The sequence below is a fragment of the Tachypleus tridentatus genome, chromosome 13 (genome assembly GCF_004210375.1).
Source record: "Tachypleus tridentatus isolate NWPU-2018 chromosome 13, ASM421037v1, whole genome shotgun sequence".
NCBI lineage: Eukaryota > Metazoa > Arthropoda > Merostomata > Xiphosura > Limulidae > Tachypleus > Tachypleus tridentatus.
This window is the reverse complement of record NC_134837.1, coordinates 262,257,615-262,272,177: the sequence shown is the minus strand read 5'-3', so window position 1 is coordinate 262,272,177 and position 14,563 is coordinate 262,257,615. Positions and strand designations below refer to the sequence as shown.

The following is a 14,563-nucleotide window of genomic DNA, read 5'->3' as shown; positions in this document are numbered from 1 at the left end:
ATTTCGAGTCAAGTGCATTAAACACCTGGCCATGCTGGGCTTATTGTGAGAATACATTGACCCTCGGTGAGTAATCAGAGTAAAACATATTTAATATTATCTTATCTACTTATGATTAAGTTAGTAAAGCACAACCACTATGATGTATGTTATGTACCTGTATATATATATATATATAACTTATATTTTATGTAACGGATAACTACCTTGAGGAGAAATTATAAATAATTATTAAAAATAGTGATAGAATGAAAAATACAATATTATATCACACAATAAGTATTGAAACTAAAAGTATTTAACATATAATATGAACATATGCTAATTTGTTATCTTGTTTATGGATTTTATGTAGTTAAGCACAGAACTATATAATGGGCTATCTGTATTATGCCCACCATGGGTATTAAAACCTGTTTTTTTTATATATAAGCCTTCTGACTTACCACTGAGACAGTGGGGGCTTTATTATTACTATTACGGTATAAAACTTGACAATTTGTGACATCCTTAATTAAAATAAGAACCCTGGTTCCGCACCTGTTGGTTAATAAATTCGTTTTGATTTCAGTCATGGATCTAGCATAAGAAAATATTCCAATGTTTAAATCAGTGAATATGTTCGTATTACATCTCAGTCTAACTAAAATAACTTTAAACGTTAAATAACGTTTGTCATATCTATCAGGAATTTGGTTAAGGCCTAGCACCCAACCTTCTGATCTCCATTTTCTCTGGTCAACCAGAACTTCTCAATACTGAGGAAGTCACTCTCGATTCAAAGGCTCTTTGAAGGCTGTCGGTGGTAATGTGACAGTCATGATTAACCATTTAGACAGGACCTCACGAGAGAACAGATCAGCTGTTCTCAGCCATTTCTGACTTCTCAAGACTAGGTTCAGACAACAAGATTTTCTTAACCTGGTTTCTGATCAGCCAGACGGTGGCGACTCTCTCAGGACAGTAAGTGACGTCTTCAGCTACACAATAAACCATTTCTCTCTGTTCACCGTGGTGAATTGAATCCCGGTTTAGAGAGCTGTGTTTTATCAGTGATAAACGTATCACTGATCCACTAAAATATTGTTTCGCTTTGAAATTCAACTGATTTCACTTAGAATTCAACAGCTTTCTTAGTCCTTTCCAATATATCAACACGACCAAAGTAACCAGAACGATCTATACAGATGAGCTCATAACGAGATTTCCATTTCAGTTGCTGAAGGAACATTCCTCGATCCTTGTTTCATATTTTAAAGATATAGATGTCATTGACTTTTTCCACATATCCTATGTGTTGCTAATTCCTATTAGGGTGTTAATAGAAACGTCCTTTTAAGGTTATTAGCAACAGTAAACTATAAAAGCACTTTAGAGAGGAAACGTGAGTAAAATGAAATTTCGGTGGGATATTTACTTCTTTAGTTTGTTTTGAATTTTGCACAAACCTACAAGAAGGCTATCTGCGTTAACCCCAATTTAGCAGCGTGAGAAAAGAGGAAAGCAGCTAGCCATCATTACCCACCGCCAAATCTTGGGCTACTCTTTTGTCAATGAATAGTGTCATTGGCCGTCACATTATAACACTCCCACGGCTGTAAAGGTGAGCACGTTTGGTGGAATGTGGATTAGAACACGAAACCCTCAGAGTGGGAGTAAAATGCCCTAATCATCTGGTAATGCCGGGCTGGACAATTACTTGCTAACAATCATTCAGTCTTGGAACACCACCTACCTACTTCTCTCTTAACTATTCTTTGCAGTTTCTCACTGCCTGGTAGAAAAAGAGATTAGTATCCTGTCGTCGTACACAGACGTTTATATCATGTGTGAATTATCAAAATACAAATTAGACACTTCTAGTTAGCCACGGTGGGCGTTACTCTAATGTAGCTAACAGAAAATAAAACTGTAGTCTTCAAATCGTGTCCACCTGGTGTTGTATTAAAGAACAAGACATATAAAATGCCTTATTTTGATTATAAATGACGTTACATAACCACATAACAATCTGTACGAAAGTATTGATGATGTGTAGTTGTTGTTACATGTAACTTATAAATGTTTTAGAACTGACATTGAGGTACTAATGATGTACGTCAGTTGTCGTTACATTTCAGTTATAAAGTGAATTTGTGGCACAAGGCATCAGTTGTATAAGCTGTCGTTACATCCTAATTTCTGACACAATGCACCAATGATGTATATTAGCTGTCTTTTCATGTCGTTTGTGACACAAGGCACCAATAGTATAGATTAGCTGTCGTTACAAGTTAGTGTGTGACACAATGCACTAATGGTGTACATTAGCTTTCGTTACACATTATATTTTCACACAAGGCACCAATAGTATAGATTAGGTGTCGTCACGTGTTAGTTTGTGACACAAGGCACCAAAGGTGCTATATTTCATAGTTTGCCGAAGGTTTTTGTACATTTATTTACTAAAACTCTCGTAAAATGTGATCTACTTTATTTAATGAGTGAAAACATTTTCAAGTAGATTTTAAAAATAATGAATAAAAGTAAAAACATATTCCTTTAGAAGATAAATATCTGGGATATTATCAAGTACCTTTGACAAAAGTCCCCCAGTAAGTATACAGACTCCAAGGTCCAAAAATCCAAGCCAAACCTTCCCATAGTGGGCCCTTACAAGGAGTTTTATTTGTTGTTGTTACGCGAAAACGTAGTACACAACTGAATATAAAGCAAAATTAGCGGTTATTTCTTCAAGACTCGGGAATTCTGTTCTTAACACCTACCGGCGATAACCTTAAAAACGTTGTTGTTTCTTTGAGACATCATAGGATACCTTTAGAAGGCAAGCTTTGAGCTGCAAAGGTATTGTTTATCTGAGAATCAAGAATCATATTTACAGTGTACAACCTGTATTGAATAGTCCCAACACTGCGCCCTGGTGAATCAGCAGTAAGTTAATGGACTAATAATACTAACATTCGGGATTTGATCCATGTATTGAACGCAGAAATATAGCTCATTTTGTAGCTCTGTATTGAACAACAACAACACTAAGTGTAATAACTCAACGGTAAGCGTACAGCTGGCTCTATGACAGTAAAGTTCGGGAGTCATTGCAGGCGTTAGGCATATCATAGGTAGCCAGTTACACACTTTTGCGCTGAACAACAAACATTCCAACACATTCATTTCCTTTTTGTGGTTTCTTTGATTCGCTATTAATAAATGTGTATGTTGATAAATTTAATAATATGTGTGTGTGTTTACAGTAACGGTAAAGAACGTTAACGTAACAAAACTAGTTAGTTTTTTACTAGTTCTTAGAGAGGGTTTGACTTTCACTCGCTTTTTGAAGTTTTAAAACAATGTTGGTTTGGGTACAAATTAAAATATAGTTTTCATCTGCAAATCTTAATCAAAAGGTTTGTGAAAACTGGTCTTTTAGTCCTCAGTTCCTATACTTAGTTGGTATGTTGCGTCTGAACAATATTTTGACAATTTTCAATGGAATTTGTGTATAATACTCAAGAGAATATAAAGAGAGAGTAGGCAAACCTCACCTACTTACAAATGAAAAAAATGTTATTACATGATGAACAAATATCAAATTAACGGACAATTTAATATCATTCAGTTGAAAATAAATATTAACAGGTATATATATATATTAAAACGTTTTCACCCAAATTTAAATAATGGCGTTGTGTGTTTTTTTCGAAACAGTATGTCCCCAAGTGGGTCATTGGAAAGACTAACTTTGGATTGTAATCGAATAATAGTCTTTAGTGGCTAAGCAGTATGTTTGAAAACTTATTCTTCTGAAGTTTATAGTTCGATTATTGCGTCAGGTAGGAGGCGTATCACAAACAACTCATTGGGCATCTTTGCGCTTTACGTCAGAACATTTAAAATTTAAACTAGCACGCATTCCTCTCTGTTGGCGAACATACACATTCGTTAAAACGAATGAATATTAGTATACTTCTATATTATTGGCCCGGCATGGCCTCGTGGTTAAGGCGCTCGAGTCGTAATTTGAGGGTCGAACTCGTCACACCAAATATGCTTGCCCTATCAGCAGTGGCGGCGTTATAATGTGACGATCAATCCTACTATTCGTCAGTAAAAGAGTAGCCCAAGAGTTAGCGGAGGGTGGTGATGACTAGCTGCCTTTCCTCTAGTCTTACACTGTTAAATTAGGGACAGCTCGCGCAGATAGCACTCGTGTAGCTTTGCACAAAATTAAAAACAAACCAATCTTTCCTTTCCTGCGATCTGTACGATATGTCTCTTATAGTAAACACCCGAAAATAGATGGTTTTCAAGGTTTACCGAAAGTGAATAAAGGAAAAAGTTTAACACTCCTACGAAAAGTGGGACCTAATAGGCCCCAGAGCAACTTGAAAGGTTATTAATATTAAGCTAATAAATTTGTATTTAAATGAAATTGCCAGTGCCATCTGTCGACATGATTGTCACTTTGATATTAGGTTATTGACGTAAGTACTTAACTAACTTACAGTTATTGTAGGTAATAAAGACATTTTCACGGCAGCCGGCATGGCCAGGTGGGTTAAGGCGTTCGACTCGTAATCTGAGGGTCTTAGGTTTAAATCTCTGTCGCATCAAACATGCTCGCCCTTTCAGCCGTGGGGGCGTTATAATGTAACGGTCGTTGGTAAAAGAGTAGCCCAAGAGTCAGCCGTGGGTGGTGATGACTCACTGCTTTCCTTCTAGTCTCACACTGCTAAATTAGGGTCGGCTGACGCAAAGAGCCCTCCAGTAGCTTTGCGCGAAATTCGAAAAACAAACAAACAAACATTTTCACGTCGTAAGTATATTGATTCTACACTTGTGCCACTTAACAAGTGGTTATTGTACAGCTACGATAGCAGGATACAATTTTTACAACATTTCTTGTCACTATGTAAAGTTTATTAAAATGTGCTTGTAATTACTCGTCAGAGTTCATCGTTAGGGTACAAAAACCGAACGAAAACCCACAGTTTTAATAGTTGAGATAGTAAAACCACACGAAAACCCACAGCTCTAGCACAGTTAAGGTAATCAAATACTTTATCAAAGAACAAAGCTACTCGTTAATAAATGGGTAACAACTAAAATATCGTTAATAAATGGGTAACAACTAAAATATCGTTAATAAATGGGTAACAACTAAAATATCGTTAATAAATGGGTAACAACTAAGATAATATTAATAAATGGGTAACAACTAAGAAATCGTTAATAAATGGGTAACAACTAAGATATCTTTAATAAATGGGTAACAACAAAGATATCGTTAATAAATGAGTAACAACAAAGATAACGTTAATAAATGGGTAACAACAAAGATATCGTTAATAAATGGGTAACAACTAAGGTATCGTTAATAAATGAGTAACAACAAAGATATCGTTAATAAATGGGTAATAACTAAAATATCGTTACTAAATGGGTAACAACTAAGATATCGTTAATAAATGTATAACAACTAAAATATCGTTAGAAATGGGTAGCAAATAAGATATCGTTAATAAATGGGTAACAACTAAGATATCGTTAATAAGTGGGTAACAACTAAGGTATCGTTAATAAATGAATAACAACTAAGATATTTTATTCAATACTCACTCTAAAAACTCTGATGTAACAAGTTGAGGAGTAATATGCTTTATTATGGATGAGAATCCCAGAAAAACACACAAAATCAACTAATATTTATCAGTACTTTTAAGTGTATTTTTAATTTCCCGCAAAGCTACACGAGAGCTATCTGCGCTAAAGGTCCGTACCTTAGCAGTGTAAGACTAAAGGGAAAAAAGCTAGTCATCACCACCCACCGCTAACTATTGGGGTACCCTTTTACCATCGAATAGTGGGATTGGCCATCACATTATAATGCCTCCATAGCTGAAAGGGCGGGCATGTTTGGTATGATGGAGATTCGAGCTCGCCACCTTCAGATTACGAGTTCAGCGCCTTAACAACCGGGTCATACTGGGCCTATTATTATTAACCACGTCTTAATCAATGAAACACGTTAATAGATCATAAGATGCCTTTAGAATGTATTACAAAATTAATTATGACCTTGGGAAAAATAGCACATAATAGTTATTTGAGTTTGTATAAAATAATAAAACTTTTCTATAAAATAACTGCAGAATCCTAACAGCTTTCGATGTGAACATTTAAATATAAAAAATGAATCGATTTTAGTTTTTGTTTAATATTTTACACCACAGTTTTATTTTTAGTAGTTACTTGTCCGGGCTGCGTATCAGAAAGTCCATAGCTCGAGATGTGATACCACTGAACAATCTCGCGCGTGCAAACTTTTAGCTTTGTTAATCCGAGAGTTCATTATTTGTATCCTTCTATCACAAATCAGGTTTTCTTGGTTGGGACTGTAGATGCATTATAAGAGTCTCTCACTTACAAAGTAGGGACCTCAATATGTAAAACAAAGGACCAGATTATGAGCTTTAAAATCGTTACAAAACGTTATTATGACTTTCTTTAGCAAGGTTGATTAATATTATTAAATCTGGTCCTTTTATGTCTGCAGCAAAATTAATAGCCCTTGTTCACAACTTCAAGAATGCAAAGTTATTCCAAAGTGTGGCTAACGTTCTTCTATGTCATCTTTCCGTCATAGTATGTTGATTGGATAACTTTATTGATACGGTCTGCTAATTTCTGTAGCTTCGCGATTTATTCATGCACCTGTAGTAGTTTAAGAAGGTTCTGCACTCATAGGTGGAAACATGATGCGGTGATGGGCGTCAACCAAATTATTTTTATTTTATGTTTAGAAGTACGTGTTGAGTTCCATTTTGTGTCTAGATGTTAGTGTCTAAAGTCATAGAGTTCCATTTCGTGTCTAGATGTTTGTGTCTAAAGTTATTGTAGAGAGAGATATGGATGATTTTACTAATTCAGTTTAAAGATGTTTCATCCTGCTGTTGAAGTTATTTATAACTTTTCAATGTTCTGTAGTATTCCTTTGATCTTTTTCTAAGACTTCTGTAGTATTCTATTGATCTTTTTCTAAGACTTCTGTACTTTCCATGCGATTCTTTGATGTTCTTAATTTGGTAAAATATCTTTTCATTTTTGATGGGTTTTTTTATTTATTTAATATTATTATAATCTTTCTATACATCACATAGATCTTTTGCAACATCAATCTTTAGGTCCTAATCTTTAATAGCTTCTTCGATTTTATACTCGATTTTGTAATGTTTCTGTTAATGTTGCATTCTTGTGATTCCTCTGTTAATTACCTGCTTCGTTCTTTCTGATCTTTAAATTTTCTGTTTTCTTCATTCTCTGATTCTTTCGTCCAGCTAATTTTTCTCGTTTTCCTTTTGGTCTCTTTACAACTGTTTCATCACTTCGATCTACCTTTGAGCCTTTCTGTTCGTCTTGAAGCTCAGACGAGATGTATCATATTTTCACCGACATAGTGCCACATCTGACACCCGTGTTCCTATTGTTTTTCATAACATTTTTAACCATTTGTTTCCTACAAAGTTCGCATTTTGAAGTTTCAACATTTCTTTGTAGATTAATACCTTACATTAAATGTTGATCATTTTGATCTTCAGGTCTCCATCACCCTTTTTCTCCAGATGACAGACAGAAAGTTGTATTTTTCTCCAACCTAACCTAAAGCATACTTTCTTGAATGCTAGAGCCAAATATTTCAACTAACTCATTCTCGGTTGTTTTTTTTTCCTATACGATTTTTAAAGCACCACAACAGATTTACAAACTTTCTAAACACGTTCATCGAAACAGCACGAAGTTTGCTCAATCGCGCGTGCATAGCAACTGAAACATTTTAATCTATACATCAATGTGAAAGAGTGGTGAAGTGTGGCATACAAATCAACTCGAGGTGTTTACATTAAAGATAAGGATTCGATAAGAACAGCATTAGAACTTTCTCAAAACTTTTTAGAATAACTTACTTCAAAATATTTGTTCTTCAAACTATAACCATTAGTATTTCAACAACTCAGTAACACGCCGACATTATTCAAAAGGCAAGCAGATGTCACTTATAAGCACACCAGCTGACAAATAGCACAAAAAATTTCTAAAAACTTAATTATAGCGATTTGACACATTCATTCTTTTAACAGGAAACATTTGATTTTAAACTAAGCTCTTATTAAAAGAAAGAAATTGAATAATTTGCTGTTTAAGTATCAAAATATGTCATTTAAATAGTAAGTTTTGAAATACTAAGCTGGGCCTGGCATGGCCTAGGACGTTATGGCGTGCGCTCGTAAAATGAGGGTCGCGGTTTGCGCCCGAGTCGCGCCAGACATGCTCGCCCTCAACAACCTTGGGGGCGTTATAATGTGACGGTCAATCCCACTTTTCTTTGGTAAAAGAGTAGCCCAAAAGATAGCGGTGGGTGGTGATGACTAACTACCTTCCCTCTAGTCTTACACTGCTTAATTAATAAGGGGGAGAAAATAAAATAGAAAAATGGACATTTTCCTCAAATATAAATTTTCCCAAATAATTTACTGAAATTTCTTTCAAATATTCGTCATGACGATAACAAAGACAATGATAAGGAAATATATACTCGCAAAACTAAACAATTAAAAAGTAAACTTTGAAGGCCTCATACAGCATGTCTTCACCAGACAATACTGACATGGACAAATTGAAACCCTTTAAACTAACTATATCAATATTCAGGATCTGGAAAAACATATCTTTCTACCAAAGCCTATGTATCTTGGCCTACACAAGAGTAGTACATGTTTTGTTTCCAAAATCGTACTTCCTTGCTGAAAAAAATGAACGAAACCCAGATATTCAAATGAACAATATAGACAATTTTGGCCTATATCGCGGTTTTGCACATGTAAAAAAGGTGTCATTGCACTAAGTGCAGTGGAAAGTGGCTGCAACACGAGAATGTTGTTCGTACAATAATATGCTTTTATATGACATATTGACCCACTATAATTACTAACAATGAGCATGTCCAAGGGTTTTGTATGTCAATGTGTTTTTCCTGCGGAAAAATATCTTTGCGGCTAATCCAATAAAACTGGCCAAAAATCGACGAAGTAATTCTCAATAATTCCTCAAATTTTGTTTCTCGTAGCATCTCGTGGTAAAGATATTTGGTTATGAAAGTAATAACGCAAATTCGAGACCTGAAAGAGACAAATACATATTTAGGCGTAGCACATCTTCTGTACTCGTAAGAGTGTCATGAACCTTGGTTAGAATATTGTATTTACTACGAACCTATAAGTGAAATTTTCAGCTGTCTCTATATTTGATTTACTGACCTAATATGAAGAAGCCAGTGAACAATAACTTTCAACCGATACTAAGGAGTTGATTGTCACGTCCGTACAACACTTAAACCTTTATGTGAAGATGAGTTATCATTCCACAATTTGGATTCGATATCGTCTTGTCACATACTTCATTCAAAATTCTACAGTATTCACAATCCATTCCTTTTATATAAAAAACTAAATAAATCACATAAAGAAAATACTGAAACTATGTAACAAATTTAAGTAAGAGAAAATTTAAAAAGAAGTGAAATACTTGGCCCCGTTATTATTGTGAATCTATAAAGCATAAATGTGATTATGAAGAAAATAAGCCAAGTTTTCCTCATTATGTAACTTAGATCTTTGTTTCCATTTCACGTTTTACTCTAACTACTTCACCTATACCAGTTCGGCGAAACGTCTTCATCAAGATGATGAACTAAATAAAACTTTATTATTCTTGTTACACACACATACATTTATATGACGTTTTTTTCTTCACTTTTCATACATTTCGTATGCTCTATAATTTTTAAATCTGGAGAAGAAAAGAAAAACTTCAGACTAAAGTGAGATTGTAAATCACACACCGCACTACGGATTAGTACGTTTCGTACATCAGATAACTCACTCACTTTAGACTTTCGTTTAAATTTCAAACGTGAAGGTCATTTTCTACTCTCAATTTTGCTCACATTTAAATCTCTAATGGCAATGAAATGCACTAAGAAATATGTACGGTGAAATACTTTACTTTTATCATTACACGTTTAACACATGTCAAACGTGAGGTAATAATCACTTCAGATCATTATAAGACTTTAATTGTAAATCTCCCAATATCTATAGGTAAGGAGAATTAAAAATATCAAAAATCAAACGATACTTAAACCATCGGTTCACAATTTATTTTGTTATTATATAAAACAGGTATGTATATGGTGATTTTTGTGTGAAATGAACTGTTTAAATAAGTCCATTAACAAGATAAGAGTAGCCTCCAAACGTCAGTAAAACTGAGACAATACACGTGATGAAATTAAACATTTGTTCTGAATCATTAGTCTTGACTGAAACACATTTGCATCGTGGTTGTCGCTTGTGTTACCTTGCTAAAAATTCTATGAAAAAAAGAAGAAAACGCAACACATATTCACACTTGTCGTGATCGTCTAGTGGTTAGGACATTGCATTGTGGCCGCAATAACCCAGGTTCGAATCCTGGTCACGGCAAAAACGTTTACTTATTCCAAAATAAACCATAAAGGTGACATTACAGATACGTATTCTCTTACAACATTTGTCGTTTAAAAACGAATATCAAGGTTTGAGTAAATTATCACGTGATGTTATCTTACACAATTTATTTACCTTTAAAAATCCACCTGTTGGCTCGTGTTCTCCAAAGGAAAATATTTATCAAAATTAACACTTTTTACATTATAAAACAGAAATAAAGAACTTTGTAAATTAGATAACACCTCAATCCAATAAATTCTAGCTTTTATTTCATTGTACAGAATAAAGAAAGATAAATATTTAATCGAAATTCTTCTTTCCAATTCTGAATATAAAATTGTTTTGTAGCACGTGTTTTCATAACATTACCTCGTCATGATCTTAAAAAATCTTCATACACACTGCAATAATTTCCATATTGTGAAAAAACTGTTGCAAAGAAAAGTTTATTTCTTAAAACGTATCAAAATAACTCCCTTACAATTAATTTTTTATATTATTATCTCATAATTTTTAGTAATACGTAAACGGTTATCATGAGAAATATATTAAAATACTATTACGAAGAATATGACTATTTCGTAATCTTGACGACAGCTAACAGATTAGGTGTTTTTTAGGGTAATTATATATAACCAACTTTATAATACAAAAGTAGGTCCTCGTTGCACGCACAAAAATATGGGGATAAAATAAAATAGAAAATAGACATTTTACTCACATATAAATTTTCCCAAATAATTTACTGAAAATTCTTTCAAATATTCGTCATGACGATAACAAAGACAATGATGAGAAAATATATACTCGCAAAACTAAACAATTAAAAAGTAAACTTTCGTGGCCTCATACAGCATGTCTTCACCAGACAATACTGACATGGACAAATTGAAACCTTTTAAACTAACTATATCAATATTTAGGATCTGGAAGGACATATCTTTCTACCAAAGCCTATGTATCTTGGCCTACGCAAGAGTAGTACATGTTTTGTTTCCAAAATCGTACTTTCTTGCTGAAAAAATGAACGAAACCCAGATATTCAAATGGACAATATAGACAATTTTGGCCTATATCGCGGTTTTGCACATGTAAAAGGTGTCATTGCACTAAGTGCAGTTGAAAGTGGCTGCAACACGAGAATGTTGTTCGTACAATATTATGCTTTTTTATGACATATTGACCCACTATAATTACTAACAATGAGCATGTCCAAGGGTTTGTATGTCAATGTGTTTTCCTGCGGAAAATATCTTTGCGGCTAATCCAATAAAACTGGCCAAAATTCGACGAAGTAATTCTCAATAATTCCTCAAATTTTGTTTCTCGTAGCATCTCGTGGTAAAGATATTTGGTTATGAAAGTAATAACGCAAATTCGAGACCTGAAAGAGACAAATACATATTCAGGCGTAGCACATCTTCTGTACTCGTAAGAGTGTCATGAACCTTTGGTTAGAATATTGTATTTACTACGAAACTATAAGTGAAATTTTCAGCTGTCTCTATATTTGATTTACTGACCTAATATGAAGAAGCCAGTGAACAATAACTTTCAACCGATACTGAGGAGTTGATTGTCACGTCCGTACAACACTTAAACCTTTATGTGAAGATTAGTTATCATTCCACAATTTGGATTCGATAGCGTCTTGTCACATACTTCATTCAAAATTCTACAGTATTTACAATCCATTCTTTTATATAAAAAACTAAATAAATCACATAAAGAAAATACTGAAACTATGTAACAAATTTAAGTAAGAGAAAATTTAAAAAGAAGTGAAATACTTGGCCCCGTTATTATTGTGAATCTATAAAGCATAAATGTGATTATGAAGAAAATAAGCCAAGTCTTCCTCATTATGTAACTTAGATCTTTGTTTCCATTTCACGTTTCACTCTAACTACTTCACCTATACCAGTTCGGCGAAACGTCTTCATCAAGATGATGAACTAAATAAAACTTTATTATTCTTGATACACACACATACATTTATATGACGTTTTTTTCTTCACTTTTCATACATTTCGTATGCTCTATAATTTTTAAATCTGAGAAGAAAAGAAAAACTTCAGACTAAAGTGAGATTGTAAATCACACACCGCACTACGGATTAGTACGTTTCGTACATCAGATAACTCACTCATTTTAGACTTTAGTTTAAATTTCAAACGTGAAGGTCATTTTCTACTCTCAATTTTGCTCACATTTAAATCTCTAATGGCAATGAAATGCACTAAGAAATATGTACGGTGAAATACTTTATTTTTATCATTACACGTTTAACACATGTCAAACGTGAGGTAATAATCACTTCAGATCATTATAAGACTTTAATTGTAAATCTCCCAATATCTATAGGTAAGGAGAATTAAAAATATCAAAAATCAAACGATACTTAAACCATCGGTTCACAATTTATTTTGTTATTATATAAAACAGGTATGTATATGGTGATTTTTGTGTGAAATGAACGGTTTAAATTAGTCCATTAACAAGATAAGAGTAGCCTCCAAACGTCAGTAAAACTGAGACAATACACGTGATGAAATTAAACATTTGTTCTGAATCATTAGTCTTGACTGAAACACATTTGCATCGTGGTTGTCGCTTGTGTTACCCGCTACAAATTCTATGAAAAAAAGAAGAAAACGCAAAACATATTCACACCTGCCGTGATCGTCTAGTGGTTAGACATTGCGTTGTGGCCGCAATAACCCAGGTTCGAATCCTGGTCACGGCAAAAACGTTTACTTTTTCCAAAATAAACCTTAAGGGTGACATTACAGATACGTAATCTCTTACAACATTTGTCGTTTAAAAACGAATATCAAGGTTTGACTAAATTATCACGTGATGTTATCTTACACAATTTATTTACCTTTAAAAATCCACCTGTTGGCTCGTGTTCGCCAAAGAAAAATATTTATCAAAATTAACACTTTTTACATTATAAAACAGAAATAAAGAACTTTGTAAATGAGATAACACCTCAATCCAATAAATTCTAGCTTTTATTTCATTGTACAGAATAAAGAAAGATAAATATTTAATCGAAATTCTTCTTTCCAATTCTGAATAAAAAATTGTTTTGTAGCACGTGTTTTCATAACATTACCTCGTCATGATCTTAAAAAAATCTTCATACACACTGCAATAATTTCCATATTGTGAAAAACTGTTGCAAAGAAAAGTTATATTTCTTAAAACGTATCAAAATAACTCCTTACTAATTCATTTTTTATATTATTATCTCATAATTTTTAGTAATACGAAAACGGTTATCATGAGAAATATATTAAAATACTATTACGAAGAATATGAGGTCAACGGTATACTACGTGTGACTATTTCATAATCTTGACGACAGTTAACAGATTAGGTGTTTTTTTAGGGTAATTATATATAACCAACTTTATAATACAAAAGTAGGTCCTCGTTGCACGCACAAAAATATGGGGATAAAATAAAATAGAAAAATAGACATTTTTCTCACATATAAATTTTCCCAAATAATTTACTGAAAATTGTTTCAAATGTTCGTCATGACGATAACAAAGACAATGATGAGAAAATATATACTCGCAAAACTAAACAATTAAAAAGTAAACTTTCGTGGCCTCATACAGCATGTCTTCACCAGACAATACTGACATGGACAAATTGAAACCCTTTAAACTAACTATATCAATATTTAGGATCTGGAATGACATATCTTTCTACCAAAGCCTATGTATCTTGGCCTACACAAGAGTAGTACATGTTTTGTTTCCAAAATCGTACTTCCTTGCTGAAAAAAATGAACGAAACCCAGATATTCAAATGGACAATATAGACAATTTTGGCCTATATCGCGGTTTTGCACATGTAAAAAAGGTGTCATTGCACTAAGTGCAGTATAAAGTGGCTGCAACACGAGAATGTTGTTCGTACAATATTATGCTTTTTTCTCACATATTGACCAACTATAATTACTAACAATGAGCATGTCCAAGGGTTTTGTATGTCAATGTGTT

General features: G+C 33.5%; 2 non-coding genes across 2 annotated transcripts; both read left to right on the top strand.

The window, feature by feature from the left end:
• The first annotated feature begins 10,466 nt into the window (after window positions 1–10,466).
• TRNAH-GUG (transfer RNA histidin (anticodon GUG)) lies at window positions 10,467–10,538 on the top strand. Its single transcript has one exon. It is a non-coding gene; the product is annotated as a tRNA-His (tRNA).
• Window positions 10,539–13,219: 2,681 nt separating this feature from the next.
• Window positions 13,220–13,290, top strand: TRNAH-GUG (transfer RNA histidin (anticodon GUG)). The gene has a single exon. It is a non-coding gene; the product is annotated as a tRNA-His (tRNA).
• The last annotated feature ends 1,273 nt before the right edge of the window (window positions 13,291–14,563 follow it).